Consider the following 7,526-nt stretch of genomic DNA (forward strand, 5'->3'; position numbering starts at 1 on the left):
TTGAAAAAAAATTTTTGTATATTTTTCCCAATTTCTAAGTTTTATTAGTGGAAAGTAAATCCAGTCCCTGCTATTCCATCTTGGCTGGAAGCAGAAATCTTCAGAGGTAATGAAATGCTAAAGATTTATGCATATTTAATGTGGGTGAAAAAGAAAGCATCACATTGTTTATTGCAGACATTTTAAATAATTTTTATACATTGGACCTCTGGAAACCTTTTGAAACCTCTGGACAGCTTCTCAGAATAATGTTTTCAAGTATACAAAGTAAAACACAGACAAATACCAAAAAGAGAGAGAGAGAGAGAATAGTAAATATACTTATTAGAATATTTTTCTGTGATGTTGTTTTATAGTAATAGATGTACTTCTTAATTAATGCCTTAAGTGACAAGATCTAGCAATGTGTCTAATAAGTTCTTCCCATAGTTTTCAAGTAGTAATGAGCATAAAAATATTCTGAAATATGTGAAACAATTGCAATGTGGTTTGAGTAAATCTCTATTCTCTATTGGTGACCATGTCAAGGTACTGTTAATATTACGGTGGTTTGTTGCCAAATGCATTATGAAAGGAAACGCTAATTTCAGTCAGAAGCTAGTAAAAAGAAACATGCAATTGCTCTCTCATTCAGGTTGAAGGACCCCTGAATTCTATCCATAGACCACTTATAGGTCTACAGATCCAAAGTAAGAACACCTATTTTAAACTAGTAAGAACAGATACTACACTTGATCTTAGCTAAAATGCCAAGAAGCAATGGGGAACAACACCTATTTTAATACGTGGAAACTGGAGTGCCTGGAAGTTGTCCATTTTACACAACTGATTAAGCTTATGAAATGGCGATGGTTTTATTTGAATCTACCATGAGCATAGTGAGGTACCATGGGGGTAGTTTTGGGGCAGAATGGAGGAAACATGTTCACAGGAAAACTGAGAGAGTCTTTTATGCCAAAGTGGGTCTTCTCTCTATGGCTCCCAGACCAAGGAAGTTTATCCCCCAGGGTTGAGGAGTCTACCTGTCAAATGGCTTCTTGCCCAACTCCCATTCCGATTCTCAAGTCCCATCACTCATAACTGACAAATTGGACAGGTCTGCTGTTTATTTTTGCCTCTGGTCTTTTGGCCAGACCACAGACTCTTGGATTTGTGAATACCTAGTTCTGTTCCTATCCAGTGTGTCCCAACCAGAAAGTCACTGTAATTTTTGGTTTTGTTCCCATACTCCTCCAAATGTCATTAGTCATATCCTCCTTCCCATTTCTGCCTTGAATAGGCAGTCATTATGATGAAGCCAGGCCTGTTTCAGAATTCCATGAGAACCACAGTGTCAGGCCGTCACAGCTCTGGAGCTGGAAGTGGAAAAGGCTGTGATCTGGCTGGCTGGCACTGTCCTTGTGAGTCATTGTGGAAACACTGTCCCCAGATGCTTCTGAGAGGGACCGGGTTGCTGGTGAGTGCATCTGTCAGATGAGATCCTGACCCCCTGACATCTTAAAACATTCCATAATATGTGGGATGTTGGGTCTTTCGTCTGGTATCCTGGTTACACTAAAATTTGGGTTGTTTTATTCTATTTTTGGTTCTCTTGCAGTTTCCAATGTGTCAAAAAAAAACAAAATACATTTTTTTCGGATTACAAAAATAATACATATTCACTGTACAGAGATTGAAAAAGGCAGAAAAACACACAGAAGAAAATTCTACCAGCCAGAGATACAGATTTTTTTTAATGTGTTGCATTTCCTGTAAGATGTTATTTGGATTATAGTGTATATACTACTTTGGTAAGCTCTGTTTTTTTTTTTCCAACTGTAACAGTATAATGCACATAGTCCCATTTTTAAAAATATGAAATTATATCATTTTTGCCCCAAAGGAGATGTTACATAAGATACCTAGTCCAACATACTCTTTCCGAAAATGAGAAAACTGAAATCCCAGGAGGATATGTAATTTGCCCAAGGCTCCTGAGCCACAGAGTCAGAGTCAGGAATGGAACCCTGGATTTTTGTCTTGGCATCCTGCTGCCTTGTGACCTGCCCATGTCCCTGCTCTATTTAATTTCTCTAAATTCAGTCCCTGTAAGAAACTTTGGAATTTGAGGGGAAAAAGCTTTTCCCTTGAAAGGATTATTTTTTATTATCATTTGGAAATTAAAAATTAAAGAAAAATAGTCAGTAAACAAGAAACAGACTCTTAACTCTAGAGAACACATTGATGGTTACTAGAGGGGTGGTGGGTGGTGGGATAGGGGAAATACGGGATGGGGATTAAGGATGAGCACTGGGTGATGTATGGAAGTGTTGAATCACTGTATTGTACACCTAAAACTAATATTACACTGTATGTTAACCAAACAAGAATTAAAATAAAAAACATTGGGAGAACAAGAAAATAAAAATTAAAACTAACACCATATACATTTTTTAAAGGAAAAAGCCATTACCAGCCTACCATTACCAACCTAATGACTCAACTAATGTACATGTCTTTAAACTCAATAATGGCTATTTAATTGGCATTTATAGTGTGTATATTTTCAAGAAGTACAAATTCACCTCCGAAAAGTGGGGAGATTGCATATTACAGTACGGAACAGTATAGTATGGCTTGTAGTACAGATAGTATATAGTGTACTGTGGCACATAGTATGGACAGTATAGGGTATGGTATACTAAAATAAAATGAATGTGGACTTCAGAGTTTGGTGGGCTTTGATTCAAATCCTATCTGGGCATCTTCCTGGCTATCGGCTCTTAGGAACCAAATCTCTTTTGAGTTTTATTTCATCATCTGTAAAATGAAGGATAATAATAGCATTTATCCTAAGATATATCCTAAGATATAGATCTAGAAGAAAGTAAAACCAAAAAGAAGTGATTATGATATTTCTGAATTATTGACCATGATATTACCTACTGATTATTTGTATTACCATACCAAAGAGTTAGGGGCAGGGATAAGGTCTCCCCCTAAGGATTGATGTCAATGCCATAATAAGTGAGAGTCAATTGCCACCCCAATTCCCTACTTCACTATTACCTTCTTCTTCTTCTATTTTATAAAATAAAAACCAAATCAATAAAAACTAGGTAATTGAAATATTGAAAGACATAGGTAGGAATTCATTTTTCAGAATATTCAAGAGCAGTGGCAACAGGATGTTTTGACTTCAGGGTCAAAGAACAGGGTCAGACTTCAAATAAGAACATGGCTGAGTAAATCAACATCTTTCCCGTGGCCCTCCAGGAAATCCTGCAAAAGCAGAAAGGAGAGGGGGGGAAAAAAAACTTACTCTATTTTCAGTGAACCTAACACAGCCAGATATTATATGCAGACTCCAAAATATGCTCAAGTAATGTTAAAACAGCTGATATTAAATAAAGCTACAAGAAGAATGGGCAGCCTTGCAGAAAAAGGCTCAGCAAGTGACCAGAGAGCCTGAGGTCCAGGGGGGCAGATCTGGAAGCATCAGTAAAAATTAATAAGAAGATCTCCTTGAAGTGTAAATTTTTATCTCCCATTTTCAGTAACAATATCAAGATCTATAGTAAGCAAGACTGGCAGCAGAAACACCCTTGAACCTGATCAGGTTCAAAGAAGATTCTTTGAGTAGAGCCACTCAAGGAATGGCAAAGCTGAGCCATGTTTGCAGGAAGCAGTCCATCTCTGCGGTAGCAGAGAAGGGGTCTGTCTCTGAGTTATGAAGTTTCAAAGACAATATTGGCCCAATTCCTGCTTTCTATACTGTCACCTGCCAGAAAGCTCTTAGTTCAGGAAAATTCAAGCCATTCAAAGATGGACAGTTTTTAAATGAATTAGCAAAACACCAATTCAAAGATACTAAAATTCTAAATACCATATTAGCATATCAAGTCCATTAGTGAATTAAAAATAATATATTACCTCCAACTAAGGGTAGAATTTGTCCCAACTCAAGAAAGAAAGAAAGAAAAAAGATCTTCTTGAGAGGCACAGAAAAACTAGTTGAGAAAACTTAATATCTGTTACTGCAAGAAATGCTTAGCAAACTCAAGTCACAAGGAAATTTTCATTGCCTTGATTAGAGGTAGTGATAATTAGTACCATTCATTAAATTTTCCTTTTTTTAAGCTTTTATTTTTTTATTAACCTATAATGTATTTTAGCCCCAGGAGTACAGGTCTGTGAATCGCCAGGTTTACACACTTCACAGCACCCACCATAGCACATACCCTCCCCAATGTCCATAACCCCACCACCCTCTCCCTACCCCCATCCCTCAAGAAACCCTTAGTTTGTTTTGTGAGATTAAGAGTCTCTTATGGTTTGTCTCCCTCCTGATCCCATCTTGTTTCATTTATTCTTTTCCTACCCCCCAAACCCCTCATGTTGCCTCTTAACTTCCTCGTATCAGGGAGATCATATGATAATTGTCTTTCTCTGATTGACTTATTTCACTAAGCATAATACCCTCTAGTTCCATCCATGTCATTGCAAGTGGCAAGATTTCATTTCTTTTGGTGGCTGCATAGTATTCCATTGTATATATATACCACATCTTCTTTATCCATTCATCTGCTGATGGACGTCTACGTTCTTTCCATAGTTTGGCTATTGTGTTCACTAAATTTTCTGGTTTTTCTCCTTTTAAGCACAATTTAAAAATTGTGAGTATATTCAACAGGGCTCCTATTTCACACTATGATAAAAAAAAAATTTTTTTAGATTGCATAACAAAACAAATCTTGTAAATAGAAGAAAACACGGGGAAATGTGTTCATAACTTCTGAAGATTTTCTTAAGCAACATCTGTATAAAAAATGATTAATCTATTTGGCCACATAAAAATGTATTCTTTCTGTACCATGAAGGAAAGTACTCAAAAGTCAAAATACAAGGATGGCCTAAGGGAAAATGTTTTGATATCAGTACAGAGAAAGTATTACTATTTAGACCAACACTGTCCAATAGAACTTTTTGGAATGATGAAATCATCTCTTTGTGCTCCTCAGCAGGAGCTACTGAGAACTTGAAATGTGACCACTGTGACAGAGGAACTGAATTCTGAATTTTACTTAATTAAATTAATTTCACTTTAAGTAAACAAATATGACTAGTGGCATTTTATTGGACAGTGCAACTAGAAAATATAAAAAATCCTGCAGATAGAGATAGAAATCAAAATAGGTAAACAATAGACAAACTAGCCAACAACATGAACTGACAAATCATAGGAGAAATGCAAATGGCCAATAAATATGTAAGAAATACTTAACCCTCCTCCTTATTAACAAGGAAAATGCAAATTTAAATGTAATAAGATTCTTTGTCATAAAATTTCAGAACTCATTAATATCCAGGTTTGGTGAAGGTGAAGGGAAATAGTTACTTTTCTTCATTGTTGATAGAACTACACATTCACACAGCCTTTTGGATGGACAATTTAGCCAGATCCACCAAAACTGTAAATGTGCCTATCCTTAAGCTAGCAATTACTAACATTTCTACAGAACTTAAAATTTTTTTTCAAAGATTCACCTAGAATAGAAAGCATGAAAGGAAAAAACATCACCTAGAATAGAACATATGTAAGGAAAAAGTAAAAAACTTTTTGAAAAAGAAAAACAAAGTGAGAGGAGGCTTTTGTCTCACCAGAAATCTCTTTCCTAGAAAAAAATACTAAATATGAGCACAAAGAGGCATAGATTAGGTGTTCATTAAAAACGACAACAACCAGACAAATTTGAGTTTCTTGATATTCAAGGATAACTTGAACTCTCACACCCTGACGAAGGGAGTGGAAATTGATGTGATCACTTTGGACAACTGTGTGATGTGTGTACAAAAGCTGAACAAAGGTATACCCTAGGGATATATGCAGCAGAAATGCACATATTTATTTGTATCCAAAGACAGGACACAAGAACATTCAAAATAGCCTCAAACTGGGGACTCCCCACATGTCCATCAATAGTATCATGGAGTGATAAATTGTAACATATTCATATGCTGGAAAACTCTATAGCAATGAAAATGAATGAACTACTGGGATGTGCAATCATTTAAATAAAACTCACAAATATAATGTGAAGTAAAACAAGCAAGACATAAAACACCCTTCAAATGATACCATTAATGCAAGTGTCACAAACAAGCCAGAGTGATCAGTGGGGTAAGCAGGGCGAGAGTGGTTATCTTCAAGGGAAGGGAGAGTAACTGGAAACAGCAGGCATGCCAGCATTTCTGTCCCCGTATAGCATGGTCTTTTCAGAAGTGGGGCATATTTTCTACAGGTACATCTCCCACCAAATGCTGCATCAGAGGACGAGCTTTGTTTCTCTCTTGCTCACTTACTTCTGAGACCCATGCACTGAGAAACAGAAGCTTAATCTTTTCTGGCCCCATGCTTTCCTGCTTCATTTCACTTAGTCTGAGGTGGAAACCCCAGTAATGAAACCATTTTTTGGTTGTATTATCTGGTCCCCAGTTGGAGGTTTGCACTGGCATCTGGCTAATGAGTAATGGGTTTAGAACTGTGCCTAGCACATACTAAGCACATAGGTAGGTGTTTGCTCTAATTATTATTATGCTTTACCTATCTAAATGGGACATTCACCTCCCTTCTCTCATCTCCAAGGCATAATAGGCATATGAAGAACTTTAAGATATCCCAATATGCACCTACATTCCACCAAAGTCTACTTCCTTTTATAGCCCATTATTTAAAAAAATGTTTATTTTGATTATAAATGTTTCAAATTTTCAAATTTAGAAAAAAAAAAGTACAGAAAATAATACGGCACTCATCCAGAAAGCTTCCACCTCCCAGATTTAACAGATGTTGGTATTTTGCTATATTTGCTTTAGCTCTTTGCGGTTTGGATTTTTTTAATATATATATATATAAACAGAAATAACTAAAAGTCCCTCCTCTCGATTCCTCTTTCCTCCCCTTTCCCTTCCATCACCAAGGGTTCCATGTTCCTGAAGTTAGTATAAACCATCCCCATTTTTGTTGTAACTGCATCTATTAGACAATATAGAGTCCCAACTTAATTATTAAACTATTAACTGGAAGTTGAAATAATATACAATCCTCATCATGACCTCTTTCAAAATGTGTTGAATAAGCAAAGAAAAAAAAAAAACTGTCCATTGATGGTAGATATGGAGTGAAGGGGCCCTGATACCATCTGGGATATTTTCTGCCTTGTACAGAAGTCTTTCTGTATAAATAATTCCTGGGACCAAAGCCCATCTGTAAAGCTCCTTTCAGAATTTTAAGCACTAGAGTCATCCACCACAGTGACCGACAACACATGCTTTGCAGAGTGTCCAACAGCTGAATGACCAAGGTATCAACTTCTGAGCTACAACACTTATGGGTGCCACAGGCTACTGGCCTGTTTGCCTGAGGACAGGGACAGCTGTGACCTGTGAAGACCCTGTGGTTACCCAAACCCCTTCTTACCTTCAGATAGCTGACCCTGGGCTCTTTTTGTGACATTCACTGGAATTTGTAACAGTTATGCTGGACA

General features: G+C 36.8%; 1 pseudogene; it reads right to left on the reverse strand.

Annotated features, from left to right (window-relative positions):
• Window positions 1-592: 592 nt before the first annotated feature.
• Window positions 593-761, reverse strand: LOC132000580 (U2 spliceosomal RNA; annotated as a pseudogene).
• Between the last annotated feature and the right edge of the window lie 6,765 nt (window positions 762-7,526).

The sequence above is a fragment of the Mustela nigripes genome, chromosome 13, assembly GCF_022355385.1.
Source record: "Mustela nigripes isolate SB6536 chromosome 13, MUSNIG.SB6536, whole genome shotgun sequence".
Classification (NCBI taxonomy): domain Eukaryota; kingdom Metazoa; phylum Chordata; class Mammalia; order Carnivora; family Mustelidae; genus Mustela; species Mustela nigripes.